The sequence below is a fragment of the Macaca thibetana genome, chromosome 1, assembly GCF_024542745.1.
Source record: "Macaca thibetana thibetana isolate TM-01 chromosome 1, ASM2454274v1, whole genome shotgun sequence".
Lineage (NCBI taxonomy): Eukaryota > Metazoa > Chordata > Mammalia > Primates > Cercopithecidae > Macaca > Macaca thibetana.
Window position 1 is genome coordinate 120480709 of NC_065578.1, and position 21506 is coordinate 120502214.

At 45.5% G+C, this 21506-nt stretch overlaps 2 pseudogenes across 2 annotated transcripts in view; both read right to left on the reverse strand.

The window, feature by feature from the left end:
* The window catches only part of LOC126931509 (neuroblastoma breakpoint family member 3-like), an 833099-nt pseudogene that overhangs the window by 803971 nt on the left and 7622 nt on the right, over positions 1-21506 (reverse strand). The window lies entirely within an intron of this gene.
* LOC126951345 (lupus La protein-like) lies at positions 409-5218 on the reverse strand (annotated as a pseudogene). The gene is made up of 5 exons (XR_007724438.1): positions 3931-5218; positions 2060-2161; positions 1352-1491; positions 675-965; positions 409-588 (listed from the first exon to the last, which is right to left on the reverse strand). The product of XR_007724438.1 is annotated as a lupus La protein-like (transcript).

The window sequence follows — 21506 nt, forward strand, 5'->3', positions numbered from 1 at the left end:
TTTACGCCGCTGTAAGCGGGCCTTCTCCAAGGGCCGGAGACAGAACAGTCTCCGCAGTGAGGTGCAAACCCCGGCGAAGGAGGGCAAGTCCTGGTGGGTCACCTCTCATGACACAGCGCTCTTATTTACCTCCGTGTCTGTCATCCGCACAAGCGGCTTTACAGAGCGACAGAGCGTCTCGCTCAGGTGTACACCGCCGTGCAGGGATGCCAGCCCTCCTGGAGCTGCACCCAAGAAGCCCACCGTCTTTGCCGCCTCCGCCATCCCGGAGGCGCCGATCGGGCTGAGCTGCGAATAACTAAGAGAGAGGCCAAGCCAAGTCGTGGCGTTTCTCCGTGCCACAAGTTGTCAGCTGACACGGGACGGTCAGCGGAGCGTCCTCACCTCCGTTCGCATGTAACGTGCTTCTTAGGCCTTCAGAAGAAGCGACTGGAGGAGATGCCTGCGAGGTTGGAAGTCGGGTGAGCGGCGGGTGAGGTCCTCCAGGACCGCCCGTTTGTAGACTGAGCGGTAGAGGGAGGCGATATTTGCTGAGCCAACAAAGACAGCAGGTGGAGTAGGCACAAATGGAAAACTGTGGCCGGTGCCCTAAGCAGAAGGCAGGCGTGAAAAATCAGCACTAGGACGTTAAAGCGATGGTACCACCGTCAAATCCCACAGTGTCTACACTCTACCAAGCACTTGCGCACGCTCCCCCTTTTCCATTCAGTACTCCCAAGAGGGGTTCGGAGGAATCCCGCGTCCACTGTAAGCTCAGGGGAGAGCGGGAGCCAGGGAGGTGAAGTGCACAGACTCGGCAGAGGCGGCGGGCAGAACCGCGGGGGTGAGAGGGCGCGGTGGCTGCGGGTCGGGAGCCGCTGCTGAAGGGAGGCCTGGGTTGTCTGGAGGGTGACTGTCGGTGGAATCTTTGGCGGAGAGTGGTTTGGAAGGATGGCAACTGGCGAGCAGAGGGGAAGGTGGTGACCCTGAGCGTTCGGACAGGGGAGAGGAGGCTGTACTGTTTCTCCTCTTCCCTTACCTGGCGGAGGACAGACAGTGGTCAGGAAGGGGGTTCTCCCTGGACGAGGCTAGTCCACCGCACTTCGGCTGCGCTGACCCCTGCGATTTCCCCACACGCGGGGCCCTCGTCTGCGGTGCTGTTCGCGCTACCCTGCGGCTGGGTGCGCGCACTCACTCTCCCGATAGGCCTTGGCTCACAGAAGACGCAGATATCGCCGCCACAGACCCTTCCCGCTCTTCTAGGGATTTTGAGTGCGCTTCCTTGGTTTTCTCACTGAAGTTCTCCAACAGACAGATGTGAGCTCTCGGTCTAAACACGCTGAATTTGGCTATTGGCAAAAAAAGCCCTGACCCAGAGCTTGGGTCTCCTCCCGGCCTGCACACGACTCTCCGACTCCCGCCTCCAAGCGTGGCTCTTGGCTCTCTGGTGGGCAGCGTCCACCAAGCGTGGAACCGCGGCAGCTGTAGCCCCCGCAGGCTGGCTGGCCGACACTAGCAGGAGAAAAGACACAAGGCGTCCGTGGTGGGAAAGCATAGGAGACGTCGCTTTCCCACCGGGCGAGAAGATCTCCCTACAGTCTTTGGAGACAAGATGCATAGAGGCACCCCTTCTAGGAACAAGGCGGCTGCTCCTGAGGCCTGGCTCCGCACGGAGGCTCCTGGGTCCCGCGCTCCCTCTTCCTACCCGCTGTAGCCAGAGCTGCTTCACACATCTCAGCTGGCTTCCTCTTCCGCCTCTGCCTCCTCTTCCTCCCCAGCCGTCCTTAGAACAGCAAGGCCCCCAGCCCGTGGGAAAGACCTAGCCTCCTCTCCAGCACTTGGAGAGGGAGTTGGATGCACGTCTCTTAACACCAGGAGGACAGAGACCCTGAGGCGGGAGGGGACCCCTTCCCTTGCTGCTTCTCTTGGCACAGCCGGTCCAAGGGGCTGGCTCAGGGACCAGGACTCCTCGCTCCTCCTGGAGGGCCTGGGTCGCGTGGCCCAGGAGCTGGCCACATGGGCATCTCCCGCACTGCTCCTCAGGGAACGGGAGGCATTATCCTGCAGGGCCCACTCTTACCCATGAAAGACGCTCGGGAAATGCTCCCGCGGAAGCTGGAGCTGTATGCGCTTGACCACTTCGGGGTGAAGCTTCCGTCTGCCCATCCTTCCTTCGGAGGGTCTTGGGGGAGAGGAGAAATGCTCCAGGACGATGCCCTTTGCAGCGTCTTAGCCGAGACCAGAGGAAAGGAGGCTGCGTCTTCCTAGAAGAAGGTGGCCCGAGGCCTGCGGTGGCAGGGAGGCTCGCGGAGCAGGAGCGCCCTCTCTCCACCCGAGCTATCCGGTGGCTTCCTGCATCCCTCTTGCTCTTTCTCCTACTCCGGCTCTTCTATCCTGGTGTTCCTTGAATGCCTATCTTCCTTTTGTGCCACAGAACTTCTGACGCCCGCTACAAGTTACTCATTTCCTTGGTTGTTCTGAACTTTAAATAAGGTAAGGTATGTTACCTTATGCATTTTTCATTGTTAAAAATAGACAATACTGATGATTCAGATGATGTTACTGATGAAAATAATAAAGAAGACAATTATTGAGCATTTATGGCACTTTTACATACATGGGGTATTGAATATTTTATACTAAAGGAATTTGAGGAAATATTTATACTAAAGGAATTTGAGAAAACAACAGAAGCAGGAAGGTGACTGTCACCCTCCCCCTGCCCTTATTCCCTGAAGCCGATCATAACACTCTCATGTGAGAAGTGCCCTCTCTGTACCCACAGGAAAGGTGCATTCTGGAGTGTGAAGACACAGGGACCAGAGAAGAGCCTGAACACAGAGGCCTGGCTACATTTTCCCCAGTTTCTTACTGTTAGGTCATAATTTTTTTGTCTTATCATACTTCTCCATGAGTATCCACTCTTCATAAAACATACTGTTAAAAAACAACAACAACTGAGATTTAGCTGTTTCCACGGGTCTTCATTTCCTTTGAAGGCACTCCTGTCATGTAAAACTTACATTAAATAAATACATATGCTCTTCTCTTGTTAGTCTGTCATATATATTATATTTATAAAAGTATATATACTTATATGTAATTTATATAGATAATATGTAAGTATATATATACTTTTATAAAATTGAGCTTAGACTCTATTTTACAAATATTCCATTTAATAGTGCATGAATTTAACTGAAGACACAGAGACAGAAACAGAAATCAAGGAATTCCTGAACTCTCAATCACCGATAGACACTTTTCTAAGGCTAAACATACACTAAATTAAGTAGAAGACATTAAGATTTGGAGGTTTTTTTTCTCTTTTCATATACTATATGTTTTATTATTTTGTACTAACATATTCTCATATTACAAAGGCAATTTAGTGGAAGAATCTTCTGATATTTGAATCATCTGAAATAACACGAACAGAACTATACATTCAAAATAATTCTCATTTAGATAACAAAAAAAGACAAGTTAAACAACAAAAAAACTTTTCCTTTCTCACAGGTGGACATTGAAGTGAACCTAATTCGGTTTTCCTTTTAAAAGCCCCCATAAACAAAAGTAGTTTAAAGCCTATTTAAAATGAATAAAAGAGCCAGTCGGGTGCCGTGGCTCAAGCCTGTAATCCCAGCACTTTGGGAGGCCGAGGCGGGCGGATCACGAGGTCAGGAGATCGAGACCATCCTGGCTAACACGGTGAAACCCCGTCTCTACTAAAAATACAAAAAACTAGCCGGGCGCGGTGGCGGGCGCCTGTAGTCCCAGCTACTCGGGAGGCTGAGGCAGGAGAATGGCGTAAACCCGGGAGGCGGAGCTTGCAGTGAGCTGAGATCCGGCCACTGCACTCCAGCCTGGGTGACAGAGCAAGACTCCGTCTCAAAAAAAAATAAATAAAATAAAATAAAATAAAATAAAATGAATAAAAGATTGGTTTACTAAACCACTGGTCTTCAGCACCGTTTTCTCTTTTCTGTTGTTTGGATATAGGTTCTTGTTTGTCTGTTTCTTCTCTTGCTCTTTTCACAGGTCCAGTTGCACCATTTTCATCATGTTCATCATTAGCAAAGTTCATTTTCTTGCCCTAAAACTGTACTTTTTCTTTACCAGACCCAGGATAGGCAGCTTTATTACCCTTTCCTTTTCCTTTAAATCTGCAACCTTTTGACTTCCATATGTTTAGGGATTCTTGTTGGTCTTCTGTTATTTTCTTCAGTGCTTCTTTTTCCACCTCTCCTTCTAGTACTTCCCAAGTCACTTATTTATTCCATAATTGTAGGTTACCATTATTCGCATCTTTGGCTTTACCCAATGCTTCCTTGGCTTTTACTTTAAATAGAATTATTCCCTCTTTTGCTCCTCTGATGAAGTCTATCCATTTTATTTCACCATGATTTGAGATAAGGATGTGTAAATCTTCTCTACAGGTCTGATCATCTAAATCACCTGAAAACTTCAGCAAGCATCCAATCTTTTTTTCTAGAGATTTCTTTTCAGCATCTTCTTCTAACTTTTGATTTGCTTCTTGCTCTCATTTAGCTCTTAATTTAGCTTCCACTTTATTTTGTTTTCTTACTTCATTTATTTATTTATTTAGGCAAAGTAATTATCCTTGAAAAGTATTAGCAGGCCTGTGTCTTTGTACTTCTGGCCAGGGGCCTCTACAAACTTCTTAGTAGATTCAATGCTATCAAACACAACAAAAATTGATCCCTTAAATGTTTTATGCAATGTTCTTCTCATCTGAGTATTTAGTACTTGACCTTTATCTTCTAACCATTCTTTTATGTCACCGAGAGTTGCATCAGTTTGGAAGCCTTTAATATAAACAGATCTGTTTCTTCACATCACTTTTGTACTCATCAGTCACTTCAGGTAGGGGTTTGCTTGGAGACCTTCTGATTTTAGTTTTATCTTCACTAATTTCCATGAGTTCTGCCTCAGATTTGCTCAGTGTTTCCACAATTACATTAAAGTCTGTTGTTAGACAGTTCAACCTGTTGAATTTTATCATTATCTCCAAAGATACCCAGCCTTCGTCCAGTTTCATCTGTTCCCTTAAAAGCTTGTCCTGTGGCAAATTGAAGTCTCCAAAATAATATTCAATTTGATGACAGATTTTGGCCTCCAGGGCAGCCATCTTTTCATTATCACCATTTTCAGCCATTGTGGCTGTCTTTAAAGTTCCAGTCCCACAGAGCCGTGCCACAGGCTCACAAACAGCAACGGCAACGACTCCTGCAGTGGTTTTCTTATTACTTTTTACAATTAAGTTGATTAAGGTGTGAGTTGACTATGGTACAACGCATCCATTTCAAGTTTGATGACGTGTCTATTACTCTAAAAGGTCTTTTTATGCGCTTTGCAGTCAGTCCCACCCTCCCCCTGACCCCAGCAATCAATGATGTAGTTTCTGTCACTATATGATGTAGTTTCTGTCACTATATGTTAGTTTTACCTGTTCTAGAAATTCACCTTGATGGCGCCACACAGGATGCACTCTTTTCATCACTCAGCATGAGGTTTTTGAGATTATCCACACTATCTCATGTTTTGTAATGTGTCCCATTTTATTGCTGGATAGTTCCGGTAATTCGAGTAGATCGCAGCGCATTCTGCTGACAGGTGAGACTGCGGTTCTGACCTGCGGGCCTCTGTGAATATGCGCAAGGGCACCTGGGCTCAGAGCCATTCCCATCCACAAAGTAAGCGTGTTATGTCTACAACCGAAGACGGACACAGAGCCCCAAAGACCCTGCTTTCATCCCAAAGAACAGCACCCGACTGCGTAGAGTTTCTACCTGGCTCTATGAGGTGAGAACACATTCCCCGCCAGCACAGAAATCCCACAAACGCCTGTGGGTGCTGCAGTTAGAAGCAGAGGCTGTGTTAACGGTAACTCTAGAGGCTGTGGAAAAACACGAAGATTTTCACAGAGCGTGAGAACCCAGGAGACTGGAGACCATGGACCAATCTCTGCTAAAAGCAGCCCCACGTAGAAAGGAAAGAGTTCTGGGGCCCTCGCGCTAGTTAACTTGTGTTAAACAATCTCACTACGGCTGACCCTTAGAATTTCTCTGGCGGCAAGGACAGCAACGTGTTACTTTCTGTTTCATAGCCTCCTAACTACAAGGAAAACACTTGGGATACCATCCAGGATATAACGTGGTAGAAACTAACAATAACCACTGCGTGCAGTCTATCCTTCCGCACTGAAAACAAACAAACAAACAAACAAATATATATAATCATAAGTATTCTTTCCAAGGGGCTCAGGAAAGAAAGAAAAACAAGAGTCTACATGGATGGAGTTAGCAAACAGAGAGTGGGGATTGTAACCATGGCCCGACTTATTTTCTCTAATTCCCTGAAGTTGATTCCACACCTGGTTATGCCTTAAGGCATTTAGCAATATTCTCAATATCTAGACCAACAAAATTCTCCCAAGACAGTAGCAGTGGGAACAGAGCAGAGTTCAGAGAGCAAAGAGCAGATGGGAATGGAAGGACCTGGCAGGGTGGCAGCCCATGAGACACAGAGGTAAGACCAGACAGAGGTGACAGCAGCTGCTGGAGAGAACAAATAGGGAAGAGAAAAGCAATGGGAGAATGAGCTGTCATCATAGACAGAAATAAGGAGCGAGTGCAGCTAACAGCCATAGATGTGATTACCTTCGTAGCCTAAGCTTGCAGGCCAAGGAATCTGCATGCCAGTCTCCACTTGCTGAGCAGCAGTTTTCTTTTGATCATCTTTGGTTTTAGGACACTTGAGGCATAAATGTGGCCAATGACTTGATACCCATCTGTGTTGTCAGCTGAGTCTTCAAGAGCCTCACCTTCCAGCTGGGGAGGGTTCTTCATTCCAAGGGAAGGCTCTAAACCCAACTCTGAAAATGAAACCACACCTAACAGTGTTCACTGTTATCCATGATCTTATTGTGACTTTCTCTTCCACCCAAGAGGATCATCAGAGAAGGAAAGTGGCCTTGAATAAGAAAGTCCGAGGGGTAAAGGGAAGTCAAGGAAGACATTTTGGTATTTTCTGCATTGTTGGTTTTTCATGCATCACCCAGTAATGACAAGATTGCCAGGAGGAAAAGGTGATCCCAATTGACAAACATTTTCAAGAAATTTAGGATTAATAAACACAAGTAGCTTCCAGGTAGACAAGGCAAAGGCAAGGAAGTCACACTGGATACAGGCTGTGTTTTGGGAGGGAGGAGATTCTAAAAATCAAGCAAAATCAACATTAAATGAACATATGAGAGAAAAGAATTGGAAAGACTAAACATGGGATATTGATGAAATGATCATACAGATATGTATACAGCATATATACACATTTTATTAAAAATACATGCCAAATATGCATAATGTACATGACAAATGACGCAAATGCATATATTTATATATAAAAATCTATTGGAAGAAAGTATTACATAGGGATGTGGAGGATGTTGAATTAACATTATAATCACTAACACTATAATCTGGTCCATTGAAACTGGAAAAAAATTCAGAAATATAAGATGAGTGAGAGAGAGAAGACATGGTGAGAAACAAATGCCCTATTAGACAGCAGGGAGAAGTCACCAGGTAAAGGAGAACGAAACAAAAGGCATTCACTCTGTCCTCTTGCCTGGAGCCTGGTTAGTGCTCTGGACTCCTGGGGAAGCCAGCAGGTGAGAGTGTTGGAGCCAGCGGGGTGAGTCCTGACTGGGAATCCATGGAGAAGCAAAAGAGAAATCAGTTTAAATACTCAAAGTTATCAGGGCACGTGTCAGGGACTACGCATCCCCCGACACTCAATGAGCATCTTTCATGTGTCCTCTCCACGGACCCAGATGTTGCTCATTACCTCACGTGACCCTCCTTCCTCCTGAGGACTTGGGTCTCCTTATTCCTCAGCTGAGGGCATCGCCTGACAGATGAACAGCAGGCAGCCCCAGGGCATCCAGGAGGAGATGTTGAGTGGGATGGAGAGTAGGATGAACATGACCCAGGGTTTTAAGGAAATCTGAGCAGAAGTGGATCCCTGGGAGAAGGAAACTGAGGACATGGCCGTGGACGTGAGTGGAGATGACGAACTAAATGGACTTTCATAAAAGAGACAGATTTGTACACTTTCCAAGAGAAGGTTGCCGTTTTATTCTTTTATTTCAAAACAAGGGGGGAAAAAACAGAGCAAGAAACTGGGTATATCAGGAGACTGACTTGTGGGCTCAGGGTTTGCACTTTTGCTGAATGTGCCTAATAGGTTGCTACTGAAAGTGCTCGATAGGGGAAAATTGACTTTAAAAGGGATGCTGAAGGAGAGGAAGAAAACTGGCAAAAGAGACTTTCTAAGAAAACACAGGAAGGGGGTCCCTAGAAAGTAGAGATCCTAACAGTTACTCCTCCTCAGTTGAAACAACAAATGTCAAGTCATTTCCTAAGTGCTAACTTACCAGAAAGATAGCAGAATTAGATAACATCTATTCATAGATTTATTGAGCAATTTTAACTGAATTAGCCCTTTGGAAATTATCATAATTAATGTTATCAACAATGATTGAATGTAGATATTATTTTTCAAGTCTTTCAGATGACAGAACTGAGATGTAAATGCCAACACCACAAATGACTTGGCTGAGATGAATAATGAGTAAGGGTTAAACCCAGGACCTGAGAGCAGATTTGATCCTAAACCCCAGGCTCTTGCTCACTCACTGGGCTGCAACATTGTGGATTTCTACTTGACTCTGAGGGAGCATGAAGAGACCCCATTGCCTCCTCCCCTCACAGCACCATGATCACCAACACCCGGATTAGAGCTTCCTGGTCCCCTTTCCTTCCCTACCTTGGAAGGGCCATTGCTTCCCAGGATCAGCGTTGGCTGTGAAGCTGCAGGTGGCGGAGGAAACGCCCCACCTGGCTAAGCCATAGCCGCTGTCAAACCCTTGATCCAGTTGTAGTCGCAGACAATTGGGCACCAGGGTTCTCGGCTCCGGCTGTGCCTGTGAAGCCTGCACTTCTGACAGGTGGTGGCTCAAGTCTCCACTCCAAGGCCCGTAAGGACAGGCTGCCTGGGTGGGAACTGAAAGGAGAAGGGGCGTCAGTAGGAACGCTCTCAGTTTTCTCTTTGTTAATCATGCCCAGAACACCCATCTCTGGCATTTCCGCCTCTGAGGTAAAAGCCATCCAGTGGCCCAGGCCACAAAGACAGACATCATGTAAATGGGTGATGTCACCTTCCTGTCTGTGCCTGGGGATGCTGAGATGGAAGGTACCCAGGCTGGATGTCACTGAAGTGAAAATCCCCCACTTCAGCCCAGAGGGCTTTGGATTGGCTAACAAGGCCATGCCGATTATTCTGTTATTATTAATCTCCATCCTGCAGCCTAGAAAGAATGTTCTGGAGAGCCTTCAAGAGTATAGGAAATGCTGTTTTTCTCAACACACAGGAGTATAAGAACAGGGGAGGACTTAGAGCCTCCAGGCTTTGGGAAGGAACCGTAGAAAAGGGTTTTGGGACACTGTAGACCAGCAGTCTCCAAACTTTTTGCCCCAGAGACTGGTTTCATGGAAGACAATTTTTCCTTCTATCAGGGGTGGGGGACGTGAGAAGAGGGAAGGATCATTTCGGAATGAAACTGTTCCACCTCAGATCATCAGACATTAATTAAATTCTCTAAGGAGCGCACAATCTAGATCCCTTTCATGCACAGTTCACAATAGGGTTTGTGCTTCTATGAGAATCTAATGCCACCGCTAATCTGACAGGAGGCGGGGCTCAGGCTGGAATGCTCGCTTGCCGGCTGCTTATATCCTGCTGTGCGGCCTGGTGCCTAACAGGCCCAGGACAGGTAGCTGACCACAGCCCCAGGGGCTTGGGGCCCCCTGGAATAGACCAAATACTACATGAGTTGAACATTTTAGGGTTCTAGAACATTTTGAATTTCCGTTGCCTATAATGGTTTTGCCACCTACCCACATATGTACATCTTGTTGCCATATAGTGGGTGTCCGCAGCCATAAGCAATGTTGTAGAAGGACCAGTCCCTTCACGGACACTTAGGGGCCACAGGTATTACGGATCAGCATGTGTGGTTCTGTAGGGAGATAACACCGAGCACAGTCCTCATCTTACCCGCTCCTCCAGTGGGGTCCGGGCAGCACCCCTCATAAAAATTATTGGTATTTCCACAGGAAGAGGAAATCACACTCTCAGAAAGTGGACGAAGGAAAGACTTCCGGTGGCCTCACGCCAGTCCAGGTCGGCCTCAGAAGAAGGACGGGGCCTGCAGGGCTTGATCCACGTTGCTGCAGGGCTCCTCTCTCTCCTCCCCTCTGCACATCCTCATTCTCATCAAGATTTCTCTAAGTTTTATTAAAAATGCCTTCCGTGTATCTGTTCTCTTTCATCTTCCTGAGAGCACAGACTCATCACTGATGCCTGGCTTCATACACACCCCCAACTGCTATCTCTGATTCTGCCATCTCCACACTAGCAATTATCTCTGCAATTTTATTGCCAAGAAGTCCTGTTCTTTCCACATTCCTACTCTGCTTCTGAAACCTCTCTCTCCGCTGCCCACTGCATGACTCTCCCCACTCACGCTGCCTTTGTGCTCCTTCTAACTTCTGCCCCATGTTCCTATCCAGCATCACCTCCCATCCCTCCCTCATACAGACTCTTCCCTGGAGTCAGGCTGGCCCCTCCCTGGCGCAGCCCTGCATGGAGTGCTTTCTAGCTTCTGGATCTTTGTCCCTGAGCCCTTTGCTCCACCTCATGTGGCCTCCTTAGTTGCTCAGGGCACAGTTTACTGATCATTAACCATCACTCAGGACACTCAATGTGACTTCATGGTAGTTCATATTGGGCAGACGGGGAAACATCTCAAAAGGACAAATCTGGTCGGGGAAGGCTGGTCAAACCCAGGCTTCCCATTCTTGTCCTCTGCATGTGTGATTTAGAATCAATGTCTAGGAATGTTTTTGATTCTAAACACTTAATTTTGTTAGGTCCTTTTATCTCTCTTTCTCAGAATAGTAAGTCTTCTTAAGCTTATACTTTTAATATTCTTTGCATTTTCAGAAGAAAACAAAAAACATCTCAAACTTCTGAAACACTGTACATATTATTAGCTGAGCAGGTGGGGAAAAGTCCTAATAAGAGATCAAGTTATGATTTAGATTGTATTCTCGCTGATTCTACTGTGACTTTCCCTGAAGCGAGAGCATGGGTGGAGCACATCAATTCTGGCACCACGACTGGGATCACAGCTGTGCACAGTACAGACTCTTCACAGGTTATCATCGGAATCCACACACAGATGCCTCCTGGTGTAATTGAGACAGCGCATTCATGCATCTCAGCCTGTCTGCATGGATGAATGTGGCCTCTCCTGGCCTATGTTTCATGATGCCCTGGCAGAGCCGGCCCGTATCACAGGCGTCTCACTTCTGAGACATGTGTCTGAGCATTTCCCTTCCTCATCCTGGCAGCCTGGTCCTGACTGGGGTGTTCCTGAGACAAAGCCCAGTAACTTTACAAGGGCTCCAACACTGCCATGTTGAGAGCAGAAACCCAAGTGATACAAGGTAGGAACAGACCAGCACCTTTCACCCTTTGAGAAATTTTCCAGTAAGCACCCTCTGGAGTTGTAGGTCCCCCTGGGGGGACTGGAGGAACCACTGGTTCTGCTCACAAAGTGCACCAAGGTGTTTATCACTGGGTTACATGTGTCAGGGAATATAGGAGTTCTTTGTACCAGACCAGCAAATTTTCTGTTTCAGCTTGAAATCATTTCCAACAAATTTGCTACAAAGGGAAAAATCTTGAGCACCCATCCTAGCCAGTCTCTGAGAGATCCCACTGCAGAGAAATGAGAGCAACCGCACCATGGAGTCAGGCAGACATGGGGCCCATGTTCTCACTGTGACTGGTCGGGGCATCCTGGGCAAGCAAAGGGACCTTGCTGAGCCTCAGCATCCTCAGCTCTAACATGGAGATGCCACTGCCCACTAGGAGTGCCCCTTGAGCACTGTATGGATTATAGCAAGGACAGAGCTTGCTTGGCCAAGGGCGAGGTGTACAACAGGTGGAAGGGTGATGTGTATTTTACTTCATTTTATGAATTGCTGTGATCCTACAAAAGCCTTTGCTTCTTTGAAACTGAAGGAGAAATGAAACACAGGAAAGAGGATGGTTCCAGCAGGAAAGGTGCTTACTGACCAAAATAGAATGGAAGACAAAAGTTTCAGTCACTACTCTCATTACAACATATTCAGATGGGGGACATCTCAGAGTTACTTGCTCTTCCTACAAGAGTTTTGATAGGTAAAACTACTAACAATCCACATGAAATTCCCAGAATAATGGTATAAAAACCAGAATGAGTGAGAAGAAAATTGTTTTTTTTTCCTTACACACTCTATGAAACTGCAACCTCAAGGGGCACTTGCTCACAGGAAGGGTTTGCTGGAGATCATGGGCATGAGAACCACTGTGCTTTGCTCATCAGTTAGGCCAGCACCTGATCAGGGACACTAGTTGTTGATGGTTTACATGAGAACATAGCACTGAGACGACACATGATTGAAACCACAAACCCACACATAAAAGAAACCACCGGGGCTCTACAGAGGATGCAAGCCATGGCCAGGCATGGAGGAAGGGACGCTAACTGCTTCAGTGGAGGGAAGCCACCTCAGAGGAGGTAGTAGAGAATCTGGCTTGAAACACAGGAATCATGAAACAGCCTCCAAAATAATGGGGGAAAACTGCCAGCACAGGTGGATGGCCAGAGAAGAGAGGAGGGCGCTGTGTGATGTGAAGCGTGCTGCTCAACATAATGTCTGAAAAGAGAGATGCCCTATCTTAAGGAATGAAGTCTGTTACACAAAATTCTCCAGGTGAGCTGTTGCGGCCAAGAGTATGCAGTGATCCCTCATCATTCCCCTCTCTGAACTGTTTTGATACCTACAGCCTGTTCTTGTGAGAAGGAGTGAGTGACAGAGGAATCACCTGGCACAAGAGAAGGCGGTTCTACCCATTGAATGTCTGAGCTTAAAACTGGATCCAAGAACCAGATTCAAAACACTCTGAATTTACAGGGGCTGCCTGCAGCGATGATCCATCTCAGCTGCACAAGTTACAGGAAACAGAATATATAGAGGCTGCCTGGGAGAATAGTAGAGCTTTGTGACCTTTGGGCTGGAGTACTCACAGGCTACATCCAAAGCAGGCAGGCGAGCTGATCCTCCAATGAGCACACGTGCTGCTGTAAGGCTGCTGGCAGTCAGACAGGTCAGGGGGAAGTGAAGGAATCAAGTAAACTTCATCCAGGGAGTCCTGCGGAACGCCCTGCTCCTCCACCTCTGGCAGCTCCGGGCTCAGCCTGGTGGATGAAGAACACAGAAGATAAACACCGGAGGGAACAGAAACCACAGTGCCCAACTGGTTCTACAGAGAGTCTGACAGGAGATGCCAGAGGAAGCAAAAAACAGTCCCCTCAGGCAGAGAATGATCCTTCTCTGTCTCCAGCAGGAGAGAGAGCAGCAGGTGCTCAGTGTCCTGGGTAGATAGTGAGCTGGAAAGGAAGGAGACGGAACGATTCCTGTACCAAAGAGTTATGACATGGCACATGCAACAGGCCCCTGTGTCTTCGTAGACTGACAGAGTTACTGGGACCTCAACATCTCTTGTTCTCAAAATTTTGGCATGATATGAATTATTTGTATTCACATTCCTGCTCTCAGATATTTGCAAATATAATGGCAAAGAGGCAGACATCAGATGAGCATCTCAAGTTCACTTTAAGCCAAAAAGGCAGAAAGGGAAACTGCAGAAAATGTGATTGATCAGTTCAACAAAGTCAACTGAATAAAGATTAGTACAATTTTGAAGGAATTAACAAGAGAAACAAATACAAATACAGGTGTAAAATGAAAAGAGGCAACTTTATTAATATTGTACCAATAATATTAATATTAACTAATAATCCTGTTTAATAATTATTCCACACTGATAATCTTAACATGACTAATATGGCGATTTCATGGTTGGCTGAATGAATGGATGGGTATGTTCCGTTTTCCCTGTATCTGGCATCTCCAGGTATCAACAATAAATTAAATGTCTGCAATTGCTCAAAGTTACCTGGGGCATGGTGGGTCTTGGTCTTCTTCTTCTTCTTGATTTTTTTCAATGTCTGCAACAAAGTGGACAGGGACAGACACATTAAGTCTATTCCTCTATTCATGCAACAATCCACCGTCAACCCTAAAGCAGGAACATCTGCCTCCTCAGGATGGGAAGAGAACTCTGTGAGAGACATACTCCAGGAGGCCTGAGGGCCAGACGTGATACAGATTCCTTGGTTTTCATCTCTGAACCTAAGGGTGAAATGTCCCCTGTTCTGGTAGATCATTATCCCAGTATCATCTCTCCTGAGTTTGTGCCAACAGTTACGCAATATTTTCCCTAGCAATTCAAAGCAAACACCCAAAATAATTTCTGGAAAAAAAAAAAAAAAAAACCTGCAGTATTCAGCCCTGTCTCATCAAATACCTAGCTTATTCACAAAGGTGAGGATTTTAGACACTGAAATTACAATGAGCGAGAAAATCAACAAACCCTTGAGTCAAAAATAAGTCTTTGGTTCTATAAAAAAACATTGGTTATTCATGGCATCAAAAAGTGACAAGGCTCAGTCCTGCTTCCAAAACCAAAACAAAAGGTAACAGACACATCAGTTAAAAAAGCAGACATTGAAGATACAAAGAATGGGGTTAGGTTAATTAAAACCAGGGTAACACCTTTGCATGAGCTGGACACAAAGATGACACTGCCCTTGAGCAGGTGTAGAAGCTCAGAGACTTGCCTACAAAATGAAATCCCTGAGGAACTTTGTAGCTACCCAGAGATATGTGGGTATATCTTTCAAATTAGAATGTCTGACAGACCACTCCCGGCATGTGCTGCATAGTTATGTGAATGTGTCACACCTAACTTGGGTCCAATGTCTCCAGACTGAGCACAGGTTGCCACTGCATGGTCTGAGAATAGAAATAGAGCCATGCCCACTGATCCATCCTATGTCTGGGCTTCCAAATGGAACTAGAGTTTCATTCAAACCTGCATGTGCCTATAGGTCCTGCCTGTGGCAACATCTCTCAGTTCAGTAAGGGCTGCTCAGTGCAGGAATATGACCCCTATCCGGAAGACCAGGTGGAGCCTTATCACCTTCACAGTAAGGAACCTACTGATCACGTAAAGAGCCAAGCCAACATGCTGTTCCTCCAATGAGTAAAAGGCACTTTTGTAGGGCTGGCATGAGTCAGGCAGTTCAAGATAACTGGAAGGAGTCGAATAACATCTATCCAGTGAGTACTACAAGACTTCAGGCTCTTCCCCTTCCAGCAGCTCCCTGCTGAGCCTGGAGAAGTAGGAAAAACTAAAGAGTCAGCCAGGGAAAATCAGACACCAAAGAGCCCCAGGTAGATTTCATGAGTAGCATAAGGAAGTGGTTATAAAAAGAAAAGGATAGATCCATTAATGAGGTAACAAATTATTGGCTATATGTTGGGAGAGAACAGGGCCAAATGGAAAAGGATGAAAGAGAAAGACAGACAGTGAGAGAGGCAGACAGAGAGAGAGAGAGAAAGAGAGCTCAGTGAATTGTCCAGGTGACACACTGATGAAGGAGTAACAGGACACTTTGAGTTAGTGCTCTAAGGACACACAGCATGCAGTGATCATGAAAAGAATGCACTCAATAATTTTCCATAAAATGTGCTCAAGTTTCCATGCAGTCACCATGAGAATACAGCTTTTGAAGTATGGTCAACCTACGGTTAGTTAGTAAATGATAAGGGGAGGAAGAAATGGAAACCTAAATATCTACTGCCATGAAAATCAACAGCAATGGTTAGGAATAATTCAGGCTTGGTTGAAAAGATGTAATCGATATTGTCAGCCTGCTCTGTTTTCCCTGAACCAGGAGTCTCCAGGTGTCAACACAGAATTAGCTGTTCACAATTGCTCAAAGTTACCTGGGGCATGGTGGGCTTTCGTCTTCTTCCTCTTCTTGGTCCTTTTTAATTCCTGCAATACATTTAGACAGGGACAAACAAAATAAGCCAATTCACCTACACCCATAACACTCTACTGTCTAATCCCCACACAGGGACCTCAGGCTCCTCAGCATGAGAAGAGGACACTGTGAGAGACATACTTCAGGAGGCCTGAAAGCCGGTCATGATAGAGGTTCTTTGGTTTGCATCGCTGAACCAAGGGTGAAATGTCTGCTATTTCTATTCTGCTAGATCATTATCCCAGAATCATTTATCCCAAGTTTGTGGAAACAGTTATGCCTTACTTTTCCCATCAATTCAAAGCAAATGTCCCAGATTATTTCTAGAAGGAAAACTGCAGTATTCAGCCCTGTCTCATCAAATACCCAGCTTGTTAATGGTTGCAAGAATTTTAGATGCTGAAATTAGAATGAAGGAGGAAACCTACAAACCCTTGAGTCCAAATCACAGTTCTGTGAATTTTTTACATCTGCCTGGGTCCAATGTGCTAAGAGTGGGCTCGGGTTGCCACAGACATGGCTGGAGACTAGGAGTAGAGCCATGCTCACTGGCCCATCCTATGTCTGGGCTTCCAACTGGAACTAGAGTTTCCTTATAACCTACATACACCTATAGGTCCTCCCTGTGGCAGTGACATCTCTCAGCTCAGTAAGGGCCACTTGGAGCAGGAATATGACCCCTTCCGGAAGACCAGGTGGAGACCTATTACCTTCATAGTAAGGTACTCACTGTCCCTGCCAAGAACCAAGCCAACATGCTGTTTTTCCAATGAGTAAAAGGCACTTCTGTAGGGCTGGCATGAATCAGACAGTTCAAGATAACTGGTAGGAGTTGAATAACATCTATCCACTGAGTCATGCAAGACTTTAGGCTCTTGCACTTCCAACAGCTCCTTGCTGAGCCTGGAGAAGTAGGAAAAACTAAAAGGTAAGCCAGGGAAAATCAGAAACCACAGAGCCCCAACTAGATTTCATGGGGCATAAGGAAGTGGTTAAAAAAGAAAAAGGATAGATCCATTAATGAGGTAACAAATTATTGCCTTTATGTTGGAATAGGCCATGGCTGGGTAGGAAAGGATGAAAGAGAAAGAGAGAGAGAGAGACTGAGAGAGAGAGAGAAAACGAGCTCAGTGAATTGACCAGTTGACACATGATGAGGGAGTAACAGGACACTCTGAGTTAGTGCCTGCATGACACACAGCGAACAGTGATCATGAAAAGAGTGGGCTCAACAATTTTGCATAAAATGTGCTCAAGTTTCCATTCAGTCACCATGAGAATACAGCTTTTGAGGTTCGGTCAACCTACTGTAAGTTAGTAAATGATAAGGGGAGGAAGAAATGGAAACCAAAAGGTCTACTGCAATGAAAACCAACAGCAATGTCAGTAGGAGGAATTCAGGCTTGGTTGAAAAGATGAAATTGAACACACTCTGGTTTCCCTGGACCTGGCATCTCCAGGTGTCAACACAGAATTAAGCGTCCATAATTGCTCAAAGTTACCTGGGGCATGGTAGGTTTTGGTCTTCTTCCTTTTCTTGGTACTTTTCAATTTCTGCAATAAGTTCAGACGCGGACAGACACATTAAGCCAATTCCCCTACACATGTAACAATCCACTGTCTATCCTTACACAGGGACCTCAGTCTTCTCACCATGAGAATAAGGCACTGTGAGAGCTATACTTCAGGAGGACTGAAGGCTGGTCATAATGGAGATTCCTTGGTTTTTGTCCCAGAAACTACAGGTAAAATGTCCCTATTCTGGTAGATTGCTATCCCAATATCATTTGTCCCAAGTTTGTACAAATGGTTACGCAGTATTTTTCCAATCAATTTAAAACAAATGCCCCCAAATGATTTCTAGGAGAAAAACTGTTTCATCAAAAACTCAGCTTTTTCATGATTGAAAAGATTTTAAACACTGAAATTAGAGTAAAGGAGGAAATCTACAAAATCTACAAAATTGAGTCAAAATCATAGTTGTGTGAATTTGTCACATCTGCCTGGGTCCAGTGTCTTGAGAGTAGGATCAGAGTGCCACAGGCATGGCCTGCGACTACGAAGACAGCCATGCTCACTGACCCATCCCATATTTGGGCTTCCAGGTGGAACTAGAGTTTCATTCAAACCTACATGTGCCTATAGGTCCTCCCTGTGGCAATGACATCTCTCAGCTCAGTAAGGGCCACTTGCAGCAGGAATATGACCCATATCCAGAAGACTCGGTGGATCCTTATCACCTTCATTGTAGGGTCCTCACTGTCCACCTCAAAAGCCAAGCCAACAAGCTGTTCCTCCAATGAGTAAAAGGCACTTCTGTAGGGCTGGTAGGAGTTCAGCAGTTCAAGATAACTGGAAGGAGTCAAATAACATCTATCCAGTGAGTACTGCAAGACTTCAGGCTCTTCCCCTTCCAGCAGCTCCCTGCTGAGCCTGGAGAAGTAGGAAAAACTGAAGAGTAAGCCAGGGAAAATCAGACACCGCAGAGCCCCAGGTAGATTTCATGAGTAGCATAAGGAAGTGGTTACAAAAGAAAAAACATAGATTCATTAATGAGGTAACAAATTATTGCCTTTATGTAGGAATAGACCATGGCTGGGTAGTAAATGATGAAAGAGAAATACAGAGAGAGAGAGAAAGAGAGACAGACAAAGAGAGCTTAGTGAATTGTCCAGGTGACACACTGATGAGGGAGTTAAAGGACACTCTGAGTTAGTGCCCTCAGGATACACAGTGAACAGTGATCATGTAAACAGTGGGCTCAATAATTTTCCATAAAATGTACTCAAGTTTCCCTGCAGTCACCATGAGAATACAGCTTTTGAGGTATGGTCAACATTCACTAGGTTAGTAAATGATAAGGGTAGGAAGAAATGGAAACCTAAACATTTACTGCAATGAAAAGCAACAGCAATATTAGTAGGAGTAATTCAGGCTTGGTTGACAAGGTGAAATCGTTATTTTAAGCATATTCTGTTTTCCCTGGACTTGGCGTCTCCAGGTGTCAACACCAAATTAACTGTCCACAATTTCTCAGACTCACCTGGGACATGTTGCCTCTCAATCCTCCTTTTTCACTTGATCACACTGATGCCCTGCAAATAAATTCAGATGGGGCTTCTTACATTAAGCAGTTCTTCCTTGCACACAGAAACATTCCTCTGTCCAATCCTAACACAGGGACATCAGTCTTCTCAGTGTGAGAACAGGAGACTTTGAGAGAAATATACCAGGAGGCCTGAGGTCAAGTCTTGAGAGAACTGACTTGGTTCCTTTCATGAGCCTTGGGCAAAATTCCCCTGTTTTGGAACGTTATCTTCCCAATGTGCTCTGTCCTAGGAGTGTGTACACAAATGAGCAATTTTTCCCCCAATAGATTGTAGGCAAATAGTTCTAACACCTCGTAGGAGAGATACTTCAATATTAAGGTTTCTCTCATCAAATACCCAGGATTTGATACTTTACGAGATTGTGGACACTGAGATTTGATGAAGGGGTGCAATGTACCAGCTCTTGAGTCAAAATTAGTCTGGTTCTACACAGAAGCATCAGCTATTATGGCTTTTGTGAGTGAAAAGTCGGCTGTTTATCTAGAAAACATACCAGCAAGAAGATGGACAGATGAGCTAAAACAAGCCAACTTAGAAGACACAGAAAATGGGGATGAATTCAGTGAAACCTGGGTCACATCTTCCACTAAGAGGTAGACAAGGGTGACACTGGCCTTGGGCAGGTAGAGAACCACAAAGACATGCTTGGGGAACGAAACTCATAAGGAACTTTGTAGCTGGCAAGAGACATTTAATTCAGATGAGCTGATCTGACAGACAACTCCTGGGCATGTGCTGCAGAGCTTGGTGTGAGTTCGCCACACCTGCCTTGAGTTCAATGTCCTGACAGTCGGTCAAGGGTGCCATGGGCATGGCCTGAGACTAGGAAGAGAGCAAAGCTCACTGACCCACCCCATGCCTGTGCTTCAGACTCAACTCCAGAGTGATTGAAATCTACACTGATATATAGGTTCAGCCCACAGTGATGGCAACTCTCAGCTCAGCCAGGGGTACAAGGCCCAAAGATTATGGGGTCTACCTGGGACACGAACTGGAGCTTTATCACCTTCACAATGGAGAACTCACTGCCTATGTCAAGAGCCAAGCCGACTTGCTGTTCCTCTAATGAGTGAAAGGTGTTCTTGTAAGACTGGTACAAGGCAGACATGTCAGGAGGAATTCAGAGAGCCAAATAACCTTCATCCCAGGACTCCTGGGGGCTTCCTCCTCTTCAGACTCCTGCAGATTCCTGATGAGCCAGGCAGGACAGAGATGACAGAAGATTAAACCAACAAAGATTAGACAACAAAGCCTTTCAGCTGATCCAATGGGAAACAGAATCGAGTGATCACAAAAAGCAAAGGCATTTTTCCTTCAAGAGAAAAAAAGCTATCCTTCTAAATGCAGGGTGGAAAGTGACTGTCTTGGGGAGAGATCGAAAATGTGCTGGTCATGCTCAGTGCATTTGCCACAGATGAGCCACTGCAGAGCACCCAGACTCTCCCTGTAAACTACCATCATGACTTGCAGCACAGAGAACTGACACAGGACTTCAACTACTTTGCATAAATTATGTTGAATTTTACATGCATCATTCAAGTGAACAGAGCTCTTGAGGCAGTGCAGACATACAGCCTGTGTATTAAGGGCCTCCTTTTTCCAATATTTTGATATATGTTTATTTTCTGAATTTCTTCTCTTGCACAGATACTAGCAAACATACTAACAACAAATGGGCAGAAAGCAAATATGCATCTCTCCCTGTATTTAAACACATGGGAGAGAACAGGCAACACCAAGAAATCCCTGTTTGGTTAGTTCACTTGGCTCATCTGATTGCAGGTTCCTATCTTGAGAGGACTACAAAATTAAAACCAACACAAGTGCCATGAATAGCCCCCAACAGTGTTAATAAGAACAATTTGTAGCTGGGTGAATGGAAGAAATAGTTCTATTCATCACTTCCTCGTTTTCTCTGGATCTGCAGTCTCCAAGTGTCACTATTGAAGTAACAGCCCACAATTCCACAGTGTTACCTGGGAGACACTGGCCCTTCTTCCTCTTCCTCTTGATCACTTTGATTTTCTGTAAATAAATTCAGAGAAGCAGGTCACATTAAGCAAATCACACTTCACATATGACCAAATCAGTGTCCAGTCATAGCACAAGGAAATAAATATTCTCAGTGCAAGAATATGGATTCTGACAGGAATGTTCTCGGGTGCCCTAGATTAAGTCTGGTGTGAAGTAGATGAGCCTCCTTTCCAGACCCACAGGCCAAAATCTCCCTCTATGGGTAGACCATAATGCCACATTCCCTGCCTGAGTCTATGCAAGTTAAACAAAATTTTTCCCAAAAAAAATCTCCAAAAATTGGTCAAGCTACT